Source organism: Mercenaria mercenaria, chromosome 12 (genome assembly GCF_021730395.1).
Source record: "Mercenaria mercenaria strain notata chromosome 12, MADL_Memer_1, whole genome shotgun sequence".
Taxonomy (NCBI): Eukaryota; Metazoa; Mollusca; class Bivalvia; order Venerida; family Veneridae; genus Mercenaria; species Mercenaria mercenaria.
The window spans coordinates 56422336-56446134 of NC_069372.1; the positions used below are offsets into that span (position 1 = coordinate 56422336).

Genomic DNA, 23799 nt, shown 5'->3' on the forward strand with positions numbered 1-23799 from the left:
AGATTATCTACTCTTTGAAATTAAACGCATATATACTTGCACTTGACATAACATCTTTCTCTAATTCTCTATGGAAATACATTGCACATCGTTATCTGAATTTCTAAAGAGGGATCGTCCATTGTCCTGATCTTGTTTGGGGTATTGGTAACGGACATTTTGCAAGGTTTTGCCAACCAAAAGACAACAACACCTATTCTCAGTAAATGATAAATGTGAGAAAATGTATTCGAAACCATTTGGAAGAGATTTCCTGACTCGAAGACACTGTGTTGTGATAATATAGAATGACAATGAATATAGCTCTAGTTGTATGATAAACATATTTTTTGCTCTTACGTGGTATTGATTGCTTACTTTCACCGAAGTAAAGTTCCGTTTGCGTTACCTCACACTACATAACTTTGCGTGTAAATTCCTAAGAATACCTACATTAAGTGTATATGATATTTTCAGATTTGTCTCAGATTCTACACCATGTATATTGCTCAGCGTTCTTTTATTTCTACTTCCGGCAGAAAAGCCAAAGGTTTTCTGGCTAGCAAAGGACGGTAAATATATGTTTGATGTCATAAAAGTATACGTTTGTCTAAAACTATAAGATATGTTTTAGAGGCGTAGAATTCAGCCAAGTAAAATCAAATCATACCTGGCCTTTTGTAGTCTTTTTTTATGAGGTGATGAAAAATGCAACACATCCGCTAGCAAAGGCTTTCAGGCGCATAGTATGTATGAACCCCTTTTTTCTGATTGTCGCCCTAATGACTATAATTATATAAAATAATGTCCAGTGTTGAAAGTAGTGATTTTCAAACTAATGTAGTTATGCATAACATCTGTTTGGATAGCTGCTTTAACGTTACCTGTTTTAAACTTTATTCATAGAATTTAACGCGGAACCTGCTTTGAAAGAACTCACGATTGAAAATAAACCATACTTTAATAAGATTAAATTTGTTACGTTTTTCTTTGCACCGTAGTTACTCCATTTTATTTAATTGATTTACTTAATCTTTATAATCTTATCATTACAGACAAGCCATCATACACGCCTCTGATAGACTGGAAATCTGTCAGTCAGAAGCTTCCATGGGGTGTAATAATTCTGCTTGGTGGTGGGTTTGCCATTGCAGATGCAAGTAAGGTAAACAGTTATTTACATTTTATTAATACATTCAAAACGTGGACAGGTGTCAGCGCGCCATATTCCTTTCCGCATCTGTAACGTGATAAAACGTATTAGCGTCCGATGGCCCTTTCACGCTTCCGTAGAATCAACACGAAATTCATTTTGAAAATATTTCTGAAATGTCTAGGTCTGCAGCTCTCAAATACGGAAATATCTTACACCAGAGGCTTACACTGACACTTTCAGACAACATCAAAAAGGACCTTTTGAGCGATTTGACAAAGTTCCAAAAATCTCTATGTACCCTTGCTCCGTTACGGACCCCTGTGGGATTTGTGTTTATTTCAAGTTTAAATATTTTTTCGTAGACGAAAAAGCTGACATGTCGTGCTAAAGCCCAGATATTTTCAAATCGTTAGAAAATGCTGAAAATTGACTCCCCATTAGAGCAAAAAAAAAAAAACCTGCGCGTGACCCCTGACTATCGACCAATCCAAAGGCGACTTTCGTTTTCACGTTTTGCATGTCTACTTTCATTTTCTTTACTTCCGGAAATAGCTGAAGATCGCGTGACGTCATTTTCTGTGTTATCAAAAACATACATATGCCTGGCGAGCTTGCATAAAAATGTGCCCGATGTCCTAAGGATATCATTGCGGCAAGGGGCTAAAAGGCGTTCAAAGCTGCTTAGTGCACGTACGGAATTTAAAACGTAGCGCATTGTGTAGGTACGAAGAAAGGTAACTTTCCTTATTACACGCAAGTTGGGTATTTCAAGTTCAGCACAAAACTAAGGTATATGATGTAATCTGAGTATATTTAGAAAGCCACAAATGCTGTGTGACTTAACAAGCATGTAACTTCAACTAATTTGTAGAAACAATTTCAAACAGAACTATATGAAACTCATCAGTTTGCAAAGACCGAAGCATAAACAAAATAGCTTAGAAGTTTAAAGAATTCACATGTTTATGTTTGGAATAAAACGGTTGATATTCTCACATTTTTGTTCACCATGGAAAAACTATAGAAACTAGCTTAAGTATGACAAGTCGTCTAGCGCCGTATACATGAAAGAGCATAAATTTATATCGCGGACCACTGGCACCAGATCAGAAAGAAAATGCCTCCGTAACGTGTTACACCCTACCCCTAGGTATTCTATAAGAACCATGGTCATGAACGGGAAAATATACTAACCCATTTCAATCGCGTATTTCATACCTAAAACACGCAGGTCAGTAAATGTGTACTACTGATATTAAACAAGCGATAATTTATCTTCAATTGTGCACCAGTCACCTTGTCTCAATATTCCATATTGCAGAGATGCTCCGTATATTTTATGCTTTAGTCAACGTTACAAAAAAACTTGCGTGAACTTCCCTAATGAACATCCGGTCTAGAGGTCACGACAGTGTGCACATGTTAAGCGAAATGTAAACAAACAAAAACAGAATGCAATATATTCACAGTTTTACGATAAGACTCGAAATGATGAATGAAATTCATCTTGTATATGGTTTTGAATTTGAAATCATACATAGTTATACATCTATTCTGTTTATTTAATTCATTTTGCACATTTATCCTGCATATAAACATTTTAGCGTACACGTGTAGTAAAATGACGACTGACATACATTTTCACATCAGCCAATCAGAGTGTGTCTATAATCTAGAACGGAACTTCACCAGGGAAGTTCAAGCAAGTTTTTTGTGTACCTGTGAAAAAACTGTAAACTACACGTTGTTTTTCTAAGATAAGAACTATTGAAAAAATGTGACCGGTACACAACGGAAGATAAATTACCACTTGTTTAATATCAATAGTACACATTTACTGAACTGCGTGTTTTAGATATGAAATACGCGATTGAAATGGGTTAGTATATTTTCCCGTTCACGACCATGGTTCTTATAGAATACCTAGGGGTAGGGTATAACATGTACAGGGGCATTTCTTTCTGATCTGGCGCCAGTGTCGCGGACGGATTGCTTTATCTAGTACACTTTGACCTAGTAAGGAAACGGTTGACTGAACAACACTGTGTGTGGAACATGTTAAAGACCTATTATTACTTACGGGATAATTACACTAGAGCAAGTATAAAATGTCCCTTAAGCCAGTGCATCGTATGGAAGAATAGGACTTTAAATGGTGCTCAAGGTCAGTTCATTCTGAAAAGTATATATTTTCAAAAACTGTCTTATATTAATGTCACCCTGCAACGTTTTTAGCCGAACTGGTGAGCTTACATATTGGGTTATGTCTAGATTAAAGTACTGTGCTTTATTTACAGATAATATTTACCGTAGGCTTTTGATGTTTTGATTTTAACATAAGTGATCGCATGTATACTAATCAAAAGAGCTTTCCCGCTTGTTTTGATTTCAAAGTGATTGTGTTGATAATAAAATTACACCATGAATAGCTCAGATTTGTCAAAAACATTCTGCCGGTTTTAGCATAAATGTTCCTATTTTCATAAAGGAAGGTCAGATATTTGTGTTTTGTTAGTTCAAATCACCTGCTGAATAGAATCTTTTAACAATAAATAAAACAATTCCTGCGAAATTTAAAGTCAGTGCTTTATGTATTTCTACATACTAGTGAGTTATACTATCTGGAATTTGTTGATTTCATAGTTCATAAATTTGGATACTTGTTTGTTTGTTTTGGGTTTAACGCAGTTTTTCAACAATAATTCAGGTATGTAACGGCGGGTAGTTAACCTAAACGATGTTCCCGAAGTCTGTACAACCACAAACCTGTTCTACGCATGTAACTGCCAATTTTCCCACATGAATCAGAGGACGAGAACGAGAACGAATGATACCTGACACAATGTCTTTTATCAAATCGTGACGGAGGAACGAACTCACGACCCCGCGATCCGTAGATCTGCGCTTTCACTATTGAGCTAGGCGTACGGGCTTGGATACTTCATAATTCACTTTAGATATAAAAACTCGTGATATTTCATTGGTATATGAGCCGTGTCATGAGAAAACCAACATAGTGGCTTTGCGACCAGCATGGATCCAGACCAGCCTGCGCATCCGCGCAGTCTGGTCAGGCTCCATGCTGTTCGCTTTTAAAGCCTATTGGAATTGGAGAAACTATTAGCGAACAGCATGGATCCTGACCAGACTGCGCGGATGCGCAGGCTGGTCTGGATCCATGCTGGTCGCACACCCACTATGTTGGTTTTCTCATGGCACGGCTCATTTAATTCTTACTATTCCTAATATCTTCATGTGAAACAGTTTTTGCAAACCTCCTAAAAATACAGAAAAATGAAAATAATAGAAAATGAAAAAAAAAACAAAAAAACACAATGATAATGAAGGCTTGAGCAAACGCTAAGCAGTACATACATTTATAGAGTTCTGGACTGTCAAGATGGGTCGGCAATGAACTGAAAGTCTTTGCAAGCATGGACAGTTGGGTTATGAACATGGTGATATGTTTTATAGTCGCTGGAGCCACTGAAGTTACCAGTAACACCGCTACAGCAACACTGCTCATGCCAATACTTTCTGAACTGGTAAATGTATTTTTTCTTGAAAGGTACAGGGTTGACTGACACAGGGTGAGCATAACATGCAGTCAGACCTAGATTCGAGCTCTTAGTCACGGAATACCGCCGCTATGTTCTACCAGCTAAGCTACAGAGCAGCTTACACATTTCATATAATGAAAGTCGATAAGATAACACATTCCCTAGCTATATTAATATTCGTTCTTCTGTTTGTAATAAAATGATAAATACGGAAAACATGATCCCGAAAAATATGCAGTGTGATGTTGGTAGCAAACGACACATGTCAAGACAAGTCCGACAGTGACTCGAACCTGGTATATGCTAGGTGTTCTACCTCGATAATGATTTCTGTCAAAATTTGTTTGTTGCTACGATACATTCAAGTGTTACAACACGATGTAGCATGCATTTCAAGACAGGCCCTAATTGTCCCCGCCTTTTTTGAAGAAAAAAAAGGGGGACATAGAAATAGGCTGCGTCCTGCTGTACATCCTTTCTTCCTTCCGTTTTTCCGTCACACTTCATGTCCGGTCCATAACTGTCATCCATGAATGGATTTTAAAATAACTTGGCATAAATGTTCCCATAATGAGCCGACATGTCTTGCTTAAGACCTAAACCCCTAGCTCCAAGGTCAAGGTCACATTAGAGGTCAAATGTTGACAGGGTCTGTTACGTGTCCAGTCCGTAACTCAGCCATTCATCAAGGGATTTTCAAATTACTTTGCATATATGTTCCCCATAATGAGATTACGTGTAATGCGCAATACCCAGAACCCTAGCTCTAAGATCAAGGTCACACTTATAGGGTTGTTACAATTTGTTTAAAGGTTTACAGGGTCTGTTTCGTGTCTGGTCCGTTACTCTGCCATTCATCAAGGGATTTAAAATTACTTGGCACAAATGTTCCCCATAATGAGACGACGTGTCATGTGCAAGACTCAGACCCCGAGCTCCAAGGTTAATGTCATACGTAGAAGCCAAAGGTTAACAGGGTCCGTTTCTTGTCCAGTCCATAACTCTGCCATTCATCAAGGGGTTCTAAAATTACTTGACACAAATGTTCCCCATAATGAGTTGATGTAACTTGTGCAAGACCCAGACCCATAGCTCAAAGGTCGAGGTCACCTTTGGAGATTTTTGGATTTTTTTTGTCTGGTCTTTAAAAGTTTTATGCATTGGTTTATATTCAAATACCTTGACATATATATTAACCATTTCAAGACATTGTGTCATGTACAAAAGTAAGGTCTCATGCACCCAAGTTAACTTTCTTTTTTGTACATGAAATTACCTCTTTTTATACGATAAAGTAACTTCATTCCAACAATCTTTATTATTAGCGCTTTGTCAGTTTGGCATTGATTTGTATGCACTATAGTAGCTGTCCGTGTGGCAATTCAAGGACATACATTCTTTATTTAATTTTTAATTAAACATATTTCCATTATAACATGTACAGTTCCTTTCATTTATGTCAAAGATGTCTTACTTCAGGCAATTCAAACACGCATTCATCCATTGTACTTGATGACGTCAGCCACCGTTGCGTGTTCATTTGCATTCATGTTACCGGTTGCAACACCACCTAACGCCATCGTCTTCTCATCAGGATATCTCACTATACCAGATATGGTATGTACATGTTCGGAAATTATTGTAACTGCTGTTAAACTGATTGGCCAGCTTATTTGCTTTATTATCTTGATCTTTAGACATCGCCATAGTTCTGAGTAATATAAATACCTATCAGCTGTAATGATTCTTGTCCTAAGAGGAATTATTTCAGACACGACTGGGCACCTAGGTAGAATTCATTGCTTTTATCACAGATAAAATAAGTTCTATATACATTTTATCTATTTTCATAAAAAAGCTATCTTTTGAAATAATAAAAATCTTATGCAATTTTCAGCTCCTAATTCCTTTATGTAAGCCTTTCATTAACTGCCATACTTTTCTTTTATTTACAATATCATTTTTTTTCATTGTCATATCTTAATAACTTCTCCTTCCAGCTGCATAATCCTACCGGCGACTAATCATTTGACACTATGTTTCAAGGTTTCCACACCTTAACAATTCTTATAAATAAAGTGTCTTTTTTGGTGTGCAAGAAATTTATAATGTAACAAGCAAACCTTTGAACACATTAATGCGTATTAATTATTCTATTGTTTACTACAGGCACTGGCTGGGCTTCCAATGAACATCATTGCTGTACTGTGTCTCACATTGGGTATTAATACCTGGGGATCCTCGATGTTCCAGCTGGATACATTTCCAGAGACGTTCGACAAAAATATTACTGTGTCTCTCAGTAGTTAGAGAAGAACAGACTGGATTCGTCTATAAATGCAAGACGCAATACTTTCTTAATTCATTTGTTACAACCTTCCATTATTGTCCAAATAAAATCTGTATTTTATTTTTGAATGTCATGATTACAGTTACAAAGTCTTGGTGTTTATATTTCTTACTTTTCTTAAACAATCTCCATATAATTTATTCATGTGCCATGTAAATTTACACTACTCACCAACGTATTCCGAATCTCATGATTCTGATTAGAAGAATGTATTTTCTTAGTTAAGGTAATGGACCCGTTATGACAATGGACAAATAACATATTCTACGAAATAGATTTCGGCATTTTCCGTTTTTAAGGAAAGTTATGTGAGCGTTGAGTGACTATATTTCGAACGAATGCCGTATTGCCGTATTGAGAATAAATAATCTTACGAAATTTACCGAATGTCATAACAGGTCCACTACCTTAAAATTGTTAACTTCTGCATAACAACACGTAAACAATTTAATTAGAAAACTTATGCCAGGTGTAAAACCGACATAAAAATATTTATACCTTCATTTAACAATCACGTGATGATCTGTTTGTAAATATATCATTTTGATCAGTTTGAAAATTTTCCTTTTTTAATAATAAGTTCACAGGAACAACTACAAAGGAGATTCATATCCAGAAGAATATGTCCAATTTGACGAAATTACTTTTATTCGTTTTCTCCATTGTGGTCTACCTGACAGGTAGCATATTATTGACTACTTGAAACAAAAGTTGTCGTCATTTGTCTTTTTTAAACAAAACTCTACAAAAATCCAAATATCAAAATAAACAACTTTACTGAAAAACGTCTTGGCAAAAATATCTCATTTATTTAAAGGACTAAGAAGTCAATTTATCAGAGTGCGCTGTTGCGATTGCTTTGCGCCCATCGTCCATCAGAGTCCGTTATGCAGCGTGACAATTACTCTTGTCACAACTTTGGCTAAATCTTAATGAAACTTGGTCGGAGCGTTACACTCAATTAAATTTCGAAATATTTTGTTACTTGGAGACCAAAAACCAGGTCATAGGGTTAATTGATAGGAATCTCTTTTTAATACTGTAATCTATATACAAAAGTGTCTGCATTATCTCCATAAAAGTTTGAAAGAAAGTATTTCTTTATCTTTGAAACTGGATTATTTGAGTTCAAAGACTAGGACACTAGGCCAAATCGCAGAAAAAAAACGTTGTTAACACTGCAGACGCCATATTTTCTATTTAGTTATAATAAAACTTCAGAATATTTATCTCTATCAAATCTAAATCAAGTTCAAGACTGGGTTACATGAGGTTTGGTTAGGTCACAAGGTCAAATCATATAGACACCGTGTTTACCCAATTGGGGCCACTTTTTCTTCTTTATTTTCCTTAAGAGATGTCAGAATGCTTTTCTCTGTGGCATCTAGGTCAAGATTGAAATTGTACTATCTGGGTAAAAACACTAGGTCACTACGTGAAATCCTAAACAGACCATGTTACAACTCAGTAGGTCTCATTTTCTATCAGATCTTCTAGCGACTTGGGCAGAATCTTTGTCTGTTTAGAATATAGGATACATTAAATTTTACAACTTCGTTAGCTTGGTGACAAATTAGGTCACTTAGTCAAATTATTGAAAATCTTGGTAAATGATCTTTGGTTTTACAAATGTCATGGTCAGAATGTTTTATGAAATTTGTTTTCTTTTTTTCTCAAATGGTTCTTAACCGCTCGATAGCCTGGTGGAAGAGCGACCGAGAGTAATTAATAGAAGTTGTAGAACTTATTTCACAGTCGATCTAATAAAATAAATTCAAATAAACTACGAGTTCTGCATACATACTTTAAAATAATACAATGGTCTTGCAAGTACTTCTTAATAAGATTTTATAGTATCTTTGCAAAGGAATACGACATGCCATTTTATTGTATTTCGTAGTCAAAACAACATTTTTGAATTAAGTCGGTCAGTTTTGTTTCCTATTTCATTAGAAATTTCTCGAATCTGAACGCTGAACTGTTGCCTGTCTTCTAAATCATTCATCATGTATTTCTAATAATTGGTATTAAGTTGAAATTTCACCTCTGTGAAAAGCTGGATAGTCGCAATGTGACATATGATTGTGTCGGTGTGATGTAAACCACCCCTCCCACCTCTACAAAAAAATAAGATTGGGGTTTCACGTCCTTAAGTTCTGGCAATCTGTCCATGAAGCACCAATACGATCTGTCAAACAATCGATGTTCCTGATAAGTGCTTTTTTCGGGTCAATTTGGAGCCGAATTTTACGTTTAAAAATCCCAACTGAAAGTTGGAAAAAATGCCTCAAAATTTCACAACTTGGACACGAAAATGGGGATCCGAAATCCATGACGCTGATAAAGATATTACGGTATGGTATATTTTTCGGCGACGTCGTCTAAATTCGTTTTCGTTACCTATGCCACGTGACTTCAGTTTGCAAATCAAACTACTTGATAACGCATTACAGATAATTTATCAAAATGGAAGATTTATGCAACACTCTGCCTGATTGGACGAGAGTGTCAATTTCTTTCACTCTGTTGATTGTGCTACGCTGAGTGAAATGTAGACAAAGCGTTTATCCTAAACGACGCTGTTCACAGTTTTAAAACTAACTTTGGCTCAGTATATTTAGCAAGAATATTGATATATCTCAAAATGATAAGTAAGTTTAATAAATATTATAAAAACCTGTTCAAATACCAACATATATCAAATTAAAGAAAGAGCTGAATACGGTCTGCATATCACATGAATAAGGGTGTGATAAGAGTCTTTTATGTAGAGAAGTGCTTTTTAAAAGATTTTCCTTGTTACAATTGTCGTCTGTATATGAAAAGGTTTCTTGCTTTTGTGACTTATTCAGATTGCATATTAAAATGAGTACTTGTTTGCTTTGATATATTTGTTATAAATTATTTAACTGATTTATTACAATGAATATTTTTCTTTAGTATGGTATGCAAATATTGAACTCAGTTGAAATCTGTTTTATTATATATATGCTATATAATGACTGAATCTCATTACACTGAAACGAAGGTACGCTGCATACAGTTTATCTATGTGATATGACGGTCAAACTTTGCTTATGAAACAGAAATATTGAAATAATTACAATTGTATGTTTTGCTTGACCTTCACTTTTTTATAGGTGTGACGTCATTGTCCAAAGATTCATGAATAGCGAATATGCTGTTTGTTAAAGCGGGATCTGTTGGCCTATTTTAGAAATAAATAAAAATAATAAATAAAAATATCCTTTAATTGATTTTTTCTCATGTATTCTAATCAAACTTGATTTGTAGCATCTTTATTAGGCCTGCAGCCAACTTTGTTCAGCTGGGACATTTGACCCCTTTTAGGGGCTGCTAGAGGTAAAACTAGAAATGCCTTTATACAGCGTCTCATGAACAGCTTGGCGGATCTTTGTCATACTTGGTCTGGAGCATCATTATAAGGTCCTCTTCCAAATTTATTTATATAGGAACTTGGGCCCTATTAGGAACCACTATAGCTAAAAGTAGATATGCCTTTCTTCGCATTAACCGCTAAAATGTAATGGATTTTTATCAAATTCGATGTGTAACAATATCGTAAGGTTTCCTGCTATTTTGTTACAAATGGGGATAGGGACAAATTTAGCTAAAATATAAACACGTTTAATGACCTCTTCTCATGAACCGCTTCATGAATCTTCATCAAACTACTGCTGTAATTATTCGTCTAAGGATAAACGAAACAAAATTGCAACCCTTTGAAACATTTGCGAAAAATTAAAAGAGAACCATTTAAATTGTTAAAGTGCGGTGTTTAGTTTTGCAATTTGAAAAATGTTAGATGAAAGATGAACTTCTTTCCTTATTACAATTCGCCGACCATCATTTTTAAAGATATTTCTTGTTTATACATAGTTACTTCCTGTTAATTGAAAGGCATAATAATGTAAGCGTCTGTTGATAGTAAACATGCCGTCGAACAACAGTAAGTACTATACAAAGAAAATAAAAAAAATAACGCCAGAAAAACACCGAAAATTGATGTTTTGTCCGCCGGGCAGCGCTTAAAACTACTAATTTGTCGGAAACACAACTACAAAGGCTGCGTCGAGTTAAAGTGACAAAACGTTTATGCCGAGTATGAGTGAATCCAAAACGACATACTAGAACACAATGATACAGATGTAAATGGTAATGAAACCCAAGACACAGTAATGGTCTTTAGATTTAATGTTGTGTTTTTTCTCCAGTGAATACTAGCAGAAATTCCAGTGGCTAAATTACAGTTCCTCAAAAGGAGGTTACTGCTGCAAGTTATGCGAGATGTTTAACCTCATTTCTGCAAGTAATCAAAGCAGTATGTATCTGATGTGCAGTTGGGAACATATTCAACTCGCAAACTGACTAAACATAAACTTTCTGAACAGAATAATCAGACTATTGAAAAAGTGTTGGATTCCGTACTGCCGATAGCTTTTTTTCGATAATCTAAAAAAAATCATTCGTAAAACAGTGTGAACAGGAGATTGCGCGAAATAGGCAATACCCAGGTGCCCTTATTAAAACTGTATTTAAGGTGGGCTTTAGACAATATAGAAGCTTTGATGCTTCACATTCAGACGCTGGGTACTTAAGGTGTAACAGAATATGTGCAATTTAATCCTTAGGTTCAATATACATCTACTTCCATCACTGACATTATGAATGCAATTAATGTATGCCTGGAGACGGAACTATCAGAAAGTTTACGGAAGGCAGGCGGTTATATTCTAACGGCTGATGAATCAGCATCGTGAGCAGTTTGCAGTTCTGGCCCGCTTTAAATATTTTGACAAGATAAATAACTTCCACCTAGGACTGATAGAAGTGAGAAGAACCGACGTTGCCAGTCTAATGGTTGCCCTAGAACAGTTCATTCTCTCGCGAAATGAGTAGATATTCAGAAAACACTTTTTGTCGGGTTTGGTGGATGCAACACGATGATTGATGAAATTCAAGGTACCCAGCTTTGTTTTAAACAATTTCAAAATACATGATTGATGAATTTTAAGCATTTTGTTTATTTAAAACGTATAAAGGTTAAGCATCTACATCAAAATGTTAAGATATTATATAGCAAAATTATTTTAGCTAAACAGTTGCAAAAAACTTTATTCAGTACCCTATTTAAAGATCTTTTTATTATGTTCAGGACTTAAGTGTAGTTCTGGGCACCATGTACCTCACCAGATTTACATTAATTGTAGAAACCATAAACATGCACTATGCATCAAAGTTTTATCCTGCTTTTGGTGTTTTTGGTGGTGTTCTTAGGATATAGAAGCTCTTCTTTTATTCACCGAAGAAGTGTTCCCTGTTTGTAAGCATTCAAGAAACTTACAACCTAAATATTTGCTACTAATATGCGCATCCACAACCCGTTGGCTTTCACATGGCCGAGCCTGTGTTCGTCTTATTGACAGATATGTTCAGGTTTGTAGCTTTGTAGTAAGTACAGAAACAATTAATTTATTCTGACCTGTTGTATAATACTGGGATACTTGAAAGAAATTTCTTGAACATGTATAAGGATTCAATTCTGAATGCAATTCTGTAATAGTAGAAAACATGTAACAAGTTTCCTTGTTTAAATAAGTGCTGTACAGCTATGTAGATGCCTGCTGCAGGGTAGCTAAATATAGACAATTTTTTTTTTGAAGTTTTTAAGAATTTAAATGTAACATTTTTCCTAAATTTATTATAAATGCATGATCTCGTATATGATAACATAACGGAATATTGTGCTTTATTAGAATTTCTTATTCAATGATGAAAAACTTACGTTATAACATAGTTATTTATGTATATAATAATGATCATAGATGGATCTATCATAGATTATTGACACATTGGACGCATCACTCCAAGAGAAGTATTATCCTGAAGTACACGGAACAAGAGAACAGTTACTGAAAAAGAACACCACAGCTACAATTCTAATCCTGTGTGATGTTCTGAAAACTGTTGTCTTCTTAAGCGGATACCTACAAGGAAGCAATGACATGATTAAACAGAAGGTATGCATGGTTTATTTTGCACAGGTAACTGACCTAAGTTGTTCATTAATTGAATAACAATTATGTTCAACTTATTGACCTTTCTTATACTTAGGAACTGGTAGAAAATCTGCATCATATAGTTGAAAGGTTTAGACTATTATTAAACAGACCAGATGACAGCTTGTACTTGCCCAAACTTAAGTCCATCTTTGAGGAAATCGGTGATAGAGATAATCTTGCCAGAAGACTAAGGTATGTTTGTGATGTTTGTACTTCATATTGCGGTGTTGTTTAATGTCTATTATAACAAAAAGATGTAAAATGTGACATCTTTGAATTGATAAATTTTGTATAACTGAAAATAGGTAAAGTAATTAGTAAGGCATATTGATATAATGTGGTTAAATTCTGTCTAAGCTGGTGCCTGGTTGTTTGGGAGGGGCCATGAGAGTGTTGCATGTTTCATCACATCTCAGTCTTAGTTTGTTACTTAGTTTTTACTCTTTTATTTTAGATCGATTGTGAAGCAAGTTCTATATATTATTTAACATGTAAGCGCTCCTGACATCTCACTCTTGACGAAATCCATTGCCGCAAGTGTTTGCTTGATTGAATTTCTATGCTCCCAAAGGCTCTTATGAAAAAATATTTATTTGTATCTACCTTTCTAACTGATGATAGAATGTCTATACAAAACAACAAGTTGTTTAAGAGCTTGCCATCCCTTTGAAACACAGTCTCACTGGAGAGATCGAGGGTGCCTTCCACTTTGTCTCTGTAATGGCATTTCAAATACACCAGACAGTCTTGCTGATGTTGCAGACAACGCACAGTTAACAGTCACTTACAATAACTATTTTAGCATAAATAATTTATTCATTTTATATTAACTTAACACTTGAATATGCCCTATATCCAAGATATTTCAGTTTTTATTATTTTTACTTTTATGTTGTTGTTTTTTTTAATATTGCATTAATGTAAATGTAATGTTTAACAGAAAGTACAGAAGACTTTATATTATATTTTGTTTTCTAGACGTAATACAAGCACTTGCTAATCATTGCGAAAAGCCAAATGTGGACGTTTTCCAGGGACACAGGGCGGAGTCTCAACCAAAGTTTCCTGAGCATCAGTACATTGCAGAATTCTCTTGCTTTAAAAACGATTTATTCTTTGCAAAGTAAGGCGTTATCAATCTGAAAAAAAAACTTTTCAATGATTAGAAACTTCTCTTTAATTCATAGTTGATATTTGCTTAAATAAAACTTGTCTTATATATTTAATTATTCTTTTAGATTGTAAATGAAATTCTTAGAGAGTTTCTATGCCACTGAAATTCTGTTTGATTTGTTTTTTGTTATTTTTGGTTTTGGTTTGTTCTTTTTAGCTCAGTTGTTAACTCTAGTTGTTTGTAGCTCTGTTTAAAAGTTGCCTTCAAGTTATTGTTTAATAGTTGAATTGTTTATTTTTTCTTGCAGTTTTCATGCGGTATAGTTTGCAAGATATTAACAGTTTAGTGTTTATACTGTATCGATAATTATTAAATTCAATGAATTTCATATAGCACGTGTAATAGTGGTACTTTGAATCTCCAAACATGTAGTATTTATGGTTCACTTTCTGTATAACTAAGATATATTTTTTGTCGTGATTTATGATATTGGATATTGTATAAAGGAGCCTTAAAACTATATATCTCTCTCTATTAAAATATATATCTGTTAGTTATTCTTAAGACATTAAGAAACATCAAAGCATAAATTAAACATAAAATGCCTGTGTTTACAGCAATCAAACCCAAAACTTATTGTTAAAAATTGTCACTTTCAATTAAAAAGTTATCTCTTTATTATATACATTAAGATAGAATGCAGAAGATCCAGTCAGTTGTGAGAAGATGATGTCTGATCATAGAGTAAGGAACCAGTTTCCTGCATTGAAACATCTCATAGAACTAAGTCTTCTTATCCCAGCCTCTAAAGCATCTGTAGAACGTATTTCCAGCCTAATGAATTGAATGGACTTTGCCTCAAAGAACAGAATGGGACAGGGCTTATTAGACGCTTTGATGAGAATTTGTCAGATGATCAAGTCAGCAAGATTATTGACCTTTTTAAAGATATGAGGGAAAGGGCTGTAGAGTTTTAACATATGAAGATATAAACATTGAATACAGTTTAAACTATTATGCTGTCACCTGTATAAAAATATGTATATTGATATATATATATATAACTACATGTGGGTAAAATAATGTCTGTTTATAAATAATATTGCAGGTTCAGTCGGAGATACATAGAGTCTGTTTGCTTATAGAATAGCAGTTTATGTTTTCAATGAATAAATGTTGATACCATTACTGTCTTTTACCCTAAACCTTGCTTAAAAAGTATTGATAAGTCATTTATCCTGAAATAAAAAAGAAATCCCAATTTGGACGTTTTTCCAATTGTAAAGGCCCCGGCCCCATTCATAAAATAGTGGAAAAAATACTGCTGATCACGATTATTAAAGAACAGTGCATAATCTGAAACCTGATGAATAAATTCACCTCATGGATAACCGTAACCAAACTGAGCTATAGCCTTTACATTTTCAACAAACATTGCCTCTTTTTGTTAACTTAGTAAAGCCTGGTGTTCTGATAATGTTGTTTCTTGCACATGGGACTGGCGTTTCCGGTGATTTTACCCATGCCGGCAAAACCCATCTGACACCCCCATGCCAGATGACTCTCGTGCCGTAAATGACAACTAGCGATTCATGCATTGATTACATATTGTTTATGTAAAATACGAAAAAGTCAAGTACCTAGGTATCTTGATAGTTTCTCTCCATTCCTTATAGTATATTTCTCTATTCAAAATACGTTATTTTACGGTAAGAACATACGGTTACGCTACAAACGATAAAACTAATGTGGGACTTTGTTTTATGTGCGTCACTGAAACGTTATGACGTCACTTCTGCTTACGGGCGTTAATTTCCAGCGCTTTGTATAGATACTCTACCATAAGAAAGAGTGCTACAAAGAAAGTATTTCTATTTGTTTTATTTATTCTGTTATTTGTAAAGTACGGTATACAAGAAATAATCTGTCAGAATAAAAAAGATATGCAAGAAAAAATATCAGTCATGTGTTTACGAATCGGATAGAAATATCCGTCCCTCGGCCACCTGCGCATGGGCGGTTCGTAAACACATGACAGATATTATTCTGGGTCTATTCTTCGCAGACGTCGTTCACAAAGCTCGTGTGTGGAAAACTATAATACTACAGTGTAACCTTTGTAGAGCAACAACCTTTGGGAGATACAAATATTGACTGTTATGTAGAGGTTGTTGTACTGGAGATGTAAATTTTATAGTATATTTTAGCTTAGGGAAATTTTGATGTTGTTATAGAGGGGCTTTCCCTTGTTTTGGGGCTTTCCCTTGAAAATGATGAACAATTTTCGGCAAGAGATGCGTTCACTTGTTATATTCCAGCGTTAGTATATTTTGTTTGTCACATTTGTACTACATATTACAAAGATATTCATTTAAATTTATAGTTTATCGCACCGCTCATGCTTACTGGCAGGGATCGCGACAGTGCCTAAAACTGCAGCTGGAGCAGCCCCGGATAGTTTGAGGAATATAACCATTTCGTATAGAGTTCTATGTAACTTTACCTTTGAAAGTGTGTGCTTCAATACTCGATCGCTCTGGCACAATACTTGGCCCATACTAGTATTCATTAATTATTTTATCTAAGATTTTAAGATGTATAATATCTATTGCGCAGATTTTTCATTCAATTACTTCGATACAACGATAAATAACAAGATGAATTATGCCAGACTTAGAATGTTTAAAAATCAGAGTTCATGGAATTGCTCTATACAATATACTCCAGGACACAACAACCTTAAATCAACAGTAACTGTAGATATATAGTTATGCGTCGCTGAAACACTGTGTCATTTTATGATATATTTTATTGTGCTACTGCCAAGACTAGCGTAGGCATATTGTGTATCGCCAAAGGGACCTAACAATGTGTCTGTTAGGGTAACTGCATCTAAACTCTTTATCCCCATTGCTACACATGTGGATAAATTGCATATTTGAGCCGTGTGCAAATGGGAATAATGTATCATTTCTAAAGAACACCATTTGATAACAGTTTCTGATAGAGCTATGTCAACATAATTCATGGCTTTATCATTATTTATTTATTTATTTATTTGTTTATTTAACATCCTCTACAATTTGAAGATTGCATAGGTAATACTCAAACATTAAGGATACTATTTTTTTGTTGTTATCGTTTTTGAAATCTTCGTCAATGTTTAATTTAATGCATGACTTCTGCATCCGCATTTTTATAGGTTTTTGATAAATGTATCTACCAACACATTGCAAATATATCAACTTTTTTCTAGTTAACGTAAACAATATTTAATATTGGCAACGCAAATTCAAACTGCGTAAATTGCTAAATCCAGATTTGGATATAGATTGATATATTTAATTGCAACCATTGAAAAGTTTAGCGTATCTTACTCGAGACATTGTCTGATCATTTTGTTCTCCTGCTGCTCTCTTGATTTACCAATAACACACATGCCATTTGAAACTTGAACAGCAGAGTGAGCCGGGTGTACTGTTTTTGTGCAAACAAATTTTCCGACATGCCCAAATTGAGTCTATCGAGGTTCAATGGACTTACAGTGTTATGTTAGTATGTCTGTAGAAAACGAGCGCTCGGCCGTTGCCGTAGAAACTTGCATGCACAATAGATTTGTTAGGTATAGCGACCCACCGGCACAAATTAAGGTCATATGGGAACTTTCTAGCTTTTATTATTATTATTATTATTATTATCAATATTATACCACATTTATATAGCACTCTTTTCATGCACATGCACACGTTCAAAAGTGCTTTACAGAATAAATTGCAAACAATACAAATAAATACGCATACAAAAGAATGTTTTCCACATTAACAAAAATCATGAATGTAAAACATATATATAAAACAATACAAACATACATAAAATTTAAAAGTATTTAAGTGACCCTTGGATAAAATACTGTTCTACACTGTTTTATGAAGAAGAAAAAACATCAATGTATCGGTCAGTTAACAAAATATTGTACAAAGAAGTGGGTTTTTAGCAGGCTTTTGAAAGCAGCTAGCGTGTGAGCTTCCCTGATCCTAACGGGAAGGGAGTTCCAAAGCTTTGGAGCTGCGATTGCCATACATCATAGTTTTAGTTTTTGGCCTAACCAGTGACAGCGTGTATTGTGATCTTAGGTTTCTGACCGGTTTATACACTTCTATCATACCCCTAATATAGGCACGGGACTGATTGTGTAAAGCCTTAAAGGTGTGGGTCAGAACCTTGTACTGCACCCTGTATTTTACCGGCAACCAATGGAGCTCCTTCAGAACCAGTGTTATATGATTGCGACGGGGCGTCTTAGTGATGACGCGAGCTGTCGTGGTCTGGACATGTTGCAACTTATTAAGTGTGCTGTTTGGAGTACCACTTAACAAGGCATTACAGTAGTCTAACCGTAAAGTAACCAGGCTGTTGATAAGGGTCTTTGTGGCATCACTGGTAAGATACCGTCTGATGTGACCTATTCTGCGTAGTTATGCATATCCAGCCCGGCACACAGAGTTGACTTGTTGTTCCATATCCATACTGCACCAAGATTCCTAACACATTTTGTGGATATTTTCACAGACTCACCGACCTTCACAGAGACGTCATCAATGTACTTGGAGTTACGCTATGATGTGAATAGCATTACCTCCGTTTTATCAGCATTGAGCTTCAGCATGTTGCAATGCACCCACGAGACAATTTCAGCCAGACAGCTCTCAATGCGGCGCAAGGCCTCTATCGGCTTAAAGGATAGGTATAATTGAGAGTCATCGGCGAAAAATATGCAATCTGAATAAGTCACAAAAGCAAGAAACCTTTTCATATACAGACGACAACTGTAACAAGGAAAATCGTTTAAAAAAGCACTTCTCTACATAAAAGACTCTTATCACACCCTTATTCATGTGATACGCAGACCGTATTCAGCTCTTTCTTTAATTTGATATATGTTGGTATTTGAACAGGTTTTTATCATATTTATTAAACTTACTTATCATTTTGAGATATATCAATATTCTTGCTAAATATACTGAGCCAAAGTTAGCTTTAAAACTGTGAACAGCGTCCTTCAGGATAAACGCTTTGTCTACATTTCACTCAGCGTAGCACAATCAACAGAGTGAAAGAAATTGACACTCTCGTCCAATCAGGCAGAGTGTTGCATAAATCTTCCATTTTGATAAATTATCTATAATGCGTTTTCAAGTGGTTTGATTTGCAAACTGAAGTCACGTGGCATAGGTAACGAAAACGAATTTAGACGGCGTCGCCGAAAAATCATCTACATATATCGCATGTAACTCAGTATTGTCAAAGATGTCTAGATGTCCTGCACCCTTCTGTATCAGAAGTAAAATTCACTTTAAACAGCAAGAAATGGCTTATCAAATGAAAAAATTTCCGCTTTTATACAATAAATCAATAATAAGTCTTTAAAAACAGTTTAACTTACTGGAAAAAATATATAACGAAACAGTTTGGTCCTAGTGCGGCTTGAACCTATGCCCTCCTGAAAAATTAGTCAATGTAGGCTTATGGCAGAAATTGAATACTCTTCAAAATAAGGTACACTATTACGGGTCCATTACCTTAAATGAATGATTTTTTCCTTTCTTCGGAATAATTTGTAGTCACGAAATTGCATTGATTATATGGAAAACTACAGAGTTAAATAATTACCATTTTTTTGTGCATGTAGGAACTTTATTGATATAAATATATAAAATATATCCAAATAATACCAAATTACAAGATTATGACGTGTAAAACAAATATAAATTCTGCAAATAGCTTAAATTACGGTATTACGTTAGGGCCAGCGCCTGCTCCCTATGAACGCGAAACGCGAAGGTACGACGGTAAGATTGCGAAGCGCGACAGTACGATGGCGAAGTGTGACAATACGATGGTGATAACCATCGTACTGTCGCGCTTCACCATTTTTTCTCTGTTTACGTATGAACCGACTTTAATTAAACCGTTATTGTATATTTTTGTCTACTATCCCCAATGATCAAATAATTGGAACGTTTTTCGGCACGGGTATTATTGAAATGAATATCACCCGGCAGCTGTTATTCAAACAAATATCACCTAGGTTTTAATCAAATGAAAATCGCCCGGCAGAGTGTCTCTCATATGGACATTATCAGGCAGAATGATATTCAAAAACAAAATATAGATCTACCTTTATATTGTTTGAATTTGTAGTATTCAAAAATAATTTCCGTTGGTATAAGGCTATTCCACATTGTTTACTTGAGGTATAATCAAATTGAATATCTACCGGCAGGGTGTTATTAATAAACAAAATATCATTGTATTAAAAATCAAATCTTCTATCATGGAAAAATAAATAATGATATATTTACACGTAGTTAAATGCGTTGTGAGAAAATGGTGTTTAATCAGCTCTTGTATTTCAAGCCACGAAACATTAAAATACTCATTGTCAGCTTTAAATAATAAAACAATACACTCTTGTTTAAATGTTGCTTATATCAAAGTTTTTTGGTAAATTCTCTACAAAAGTGGTAATTAGGTCTGTAATACAGTTGTCTGTTTTCGCTAACCCAACAGACCCTATCTTAATACCACCAACCCTAGTTTTTATTGGAGAAAAAAAAAGAGATTTTTTTTTTAGGTATATCTACGTTAAACAAGATTATTAGTAAGTTAATCCAAAGCAAGAACCTCCGTCTGACGTTATGCCGATAAAGTGAATTATTTTGCGCAAGCTTGACAGGAAGGCGACAGTACGATGGTAAAGCGCGCAGGTGCGATGGTGAAGTGCGACATTACGATGGCGAAGCATGATACTACGATGGTTGAAGCACGGAAGTACGGTGGCGAAGCGCGACAATACAATGGCGAAGCACGACAGTAAAATGGACTGTCGAAAATGTGAAAAATGGTACTAGTAGCTTCCTTGCTTGGAGCTCAGCAATTAGAAGATAGCGCTTGGACTGGTCAGCATTGTGTAAGTATGATATGACCGGGTGGGGTGGTCATACGTGATATTCCAATGAGCCAGCACTGTAAAATTGGGCATTGTACTCACAGCTTCAAGTAGATGCTAAACTCGAACACAAACACGCACGTACGCATGCACGCACATGCGCACGCATGCAGTTTTTCCGAACAGAACTAAACCGCTATAAAACAATAGGAGTTTATTTTTAAAAAATAACAACATTATTAACAGCAACGTTTCATTTGCGCAAGAAGTATGGTTTTTATGTATGACACAGCCATAAAACACAGTTTTACTTTCGAAAAACATTACATATACAGTCCAACCTGTCTTAAGCAGCCAGTCAAGGGAATTGGTAAAAGCAACACCACCATCACCATCATCATCATCATCATTTTACATATATAAATACAAAAAGAAATACCAAACAGTAACTTTTTATTATATTGTTCCTCATTGTTTTCTTTTCAATAATAATTCTAGTCAATATCATCATCACAAGAGTCATCATCATTTTACGTACATATATACAAAAAGAAATACCAAACAGTAACAGTTTTTCAATAATAATTCTAGTCAATATCATACAAACGTCATTACATACATGAGTACTGGTAGTTTAATCTACATGTAATAATTTTGTCGGTGCGCATCACGCCAGGGCCAGTCTACTAGTTAGACTGTCCTATACCGACTAATTTAAGAGTTGCTAGTAAGGAGATCACAATCACAATCGCATGTTTTACACAGGTTTTCACTTAAAAAAGTCACTTATTTTACTTTGAGTAACTTTAGTGTTTACACTTTGTTTCACAAATAAATCCTCAGCTTTCATTAACAAGCCTAACATGTCCTGCTGACATGAGGTAAGAGCGAAGTGTTTAAGTTTTACCAGATAATCACTTGCCTCAGCAGAAGACACAGTCACAGGTGCTGGTGTTTCATCTTCATCATCGCTGATTGACTCCTCTTCTTGTGTCATGTCTCTCATAATTTCCTGAGCTGGGCGGTCCCAGTCAGTCATGTTATTGTCACAAGTGGCAAAGTCCTGATCAATTTTTATTAATTCCGGCATATCACAACCAAACAATTCCTGGGCCATTTTAAGAACAGCCAAAGGAAAGTCATCATCAAGATCACCGTCATCACTAGAATCACTCTCACTGGAAGTACTGTCTACTGGTACAGCACTATCTACACCGAAGCCACATTTCTTGAAACATTTTACGATTGTCTCTTCCTTCGTCTCCCGCCATGCACCTGCAATCCAGTAGATTGCTTCAAGCACAGTTATGTCCCTTAGCACCTGAGGACCAGTTTTGGCAGTGTGTTTGTCCATTTCCATGAGAACATGCTGCATTTGGCGTTTCCTGTATTTCAGCTTCATTGTTTGGATAATTCCGGCATCCATTGGTTGCAGCAGTGATGTTGTGTTTGGAGGAAAGAATTGAAGTTTGACATTACTAAGTGTTATATCTGGATGAACTGGAGCATTATCAAGAAAGAGCAGAATTTTGCGGTTTTGGGCACGCATTTTCCTGTCAACGGACTTAAGCCAGTCTACCATGGTTGTGGTAGCTCCATGCCTTCCTGTTGTTGTAGTAGGTTACAGGTAGACTGAGTCTTAAAAACAATGTTATTTCTCTTAAGAAAAAATTCTAACCATCCATTGCTTGCCTTAAAGTCAACAAACCCTAAATCCTGAGCAAATGTCCTTGCTTTTTCCTGGATCAGAGGTCCTGACACCGGGAATAACCTTGCAGTGGCATCCAAAAACCAACGGTACACTAGATTGTTTATATCACTGTACTCAGTGTCTCTCTTCAGCCGATTCAGAGATAAATTCCCATTTGATTCGTACTCCTCCATGATTTCTCTTTCACGCTTTAAAACATTCTGAACCTGCGTACGTCCAACACCGATCTCAGCAGCCACAACACGTGAACTTTTTCCCGACCTGAGTAATTTTATACATTTAACACGGTCCTCAAGAGTAAGACACTTGCGATCCCGTATAGAAGTCATTTTTGTATTCCAACATGAATTCAAACAATTAAATCCGATGTTATCATTGACAGAAACTTTTGATAAGTGATAGAAAACAGCATGTTGAAATTTCACTTTAGTTACGATCATCTCAAAATCACGTCTATTCATTATTACAACAATACGTGTAAGTTTCCTTTTAATGAAGCGCCTTTGATTTACTTTAATTGCCGACAAACTTCTCATCACCTTTTGGATTACAGAAACAACGATTTACAGTTAATTTGCAAACATATTACATCAAAACACATTTACACATTTGCCGACCTAATTATAGATAATTTATGGCACATGTGTTGCATAGACGTAAAATCTTTTCTGATTGGTTAACGATATACGACGAAAACACTTCGTCAATCTCCGCTGAACATGAGGTCAAAGGTTATCTAATTTTAGTGCATTTTCGACATATTGGATTTTCCAGCTATGTTTATTGAACTTTCACGCCTGACTGAGAGTTTTGCAAATGACCGTTTAAAGGGGTAAATTTTTACACTTTGGATGAAATTACCTGGCCGCTGGCCGCGTTGGCCAGGTGACCGTTCAA

General features: G+C 35.3%; 1 pseudogene; it reads left to right on the top strand.

Annotated features, from left to right (window-relative positions):
* The window catches only part of LOC123533384 (Na(+)/citrate cotransporter-like), a 77885-nt pseudogene that overhangs the window by 14248 nt on the left and 39838 nt on the right, over positions 1-23799 (top strand).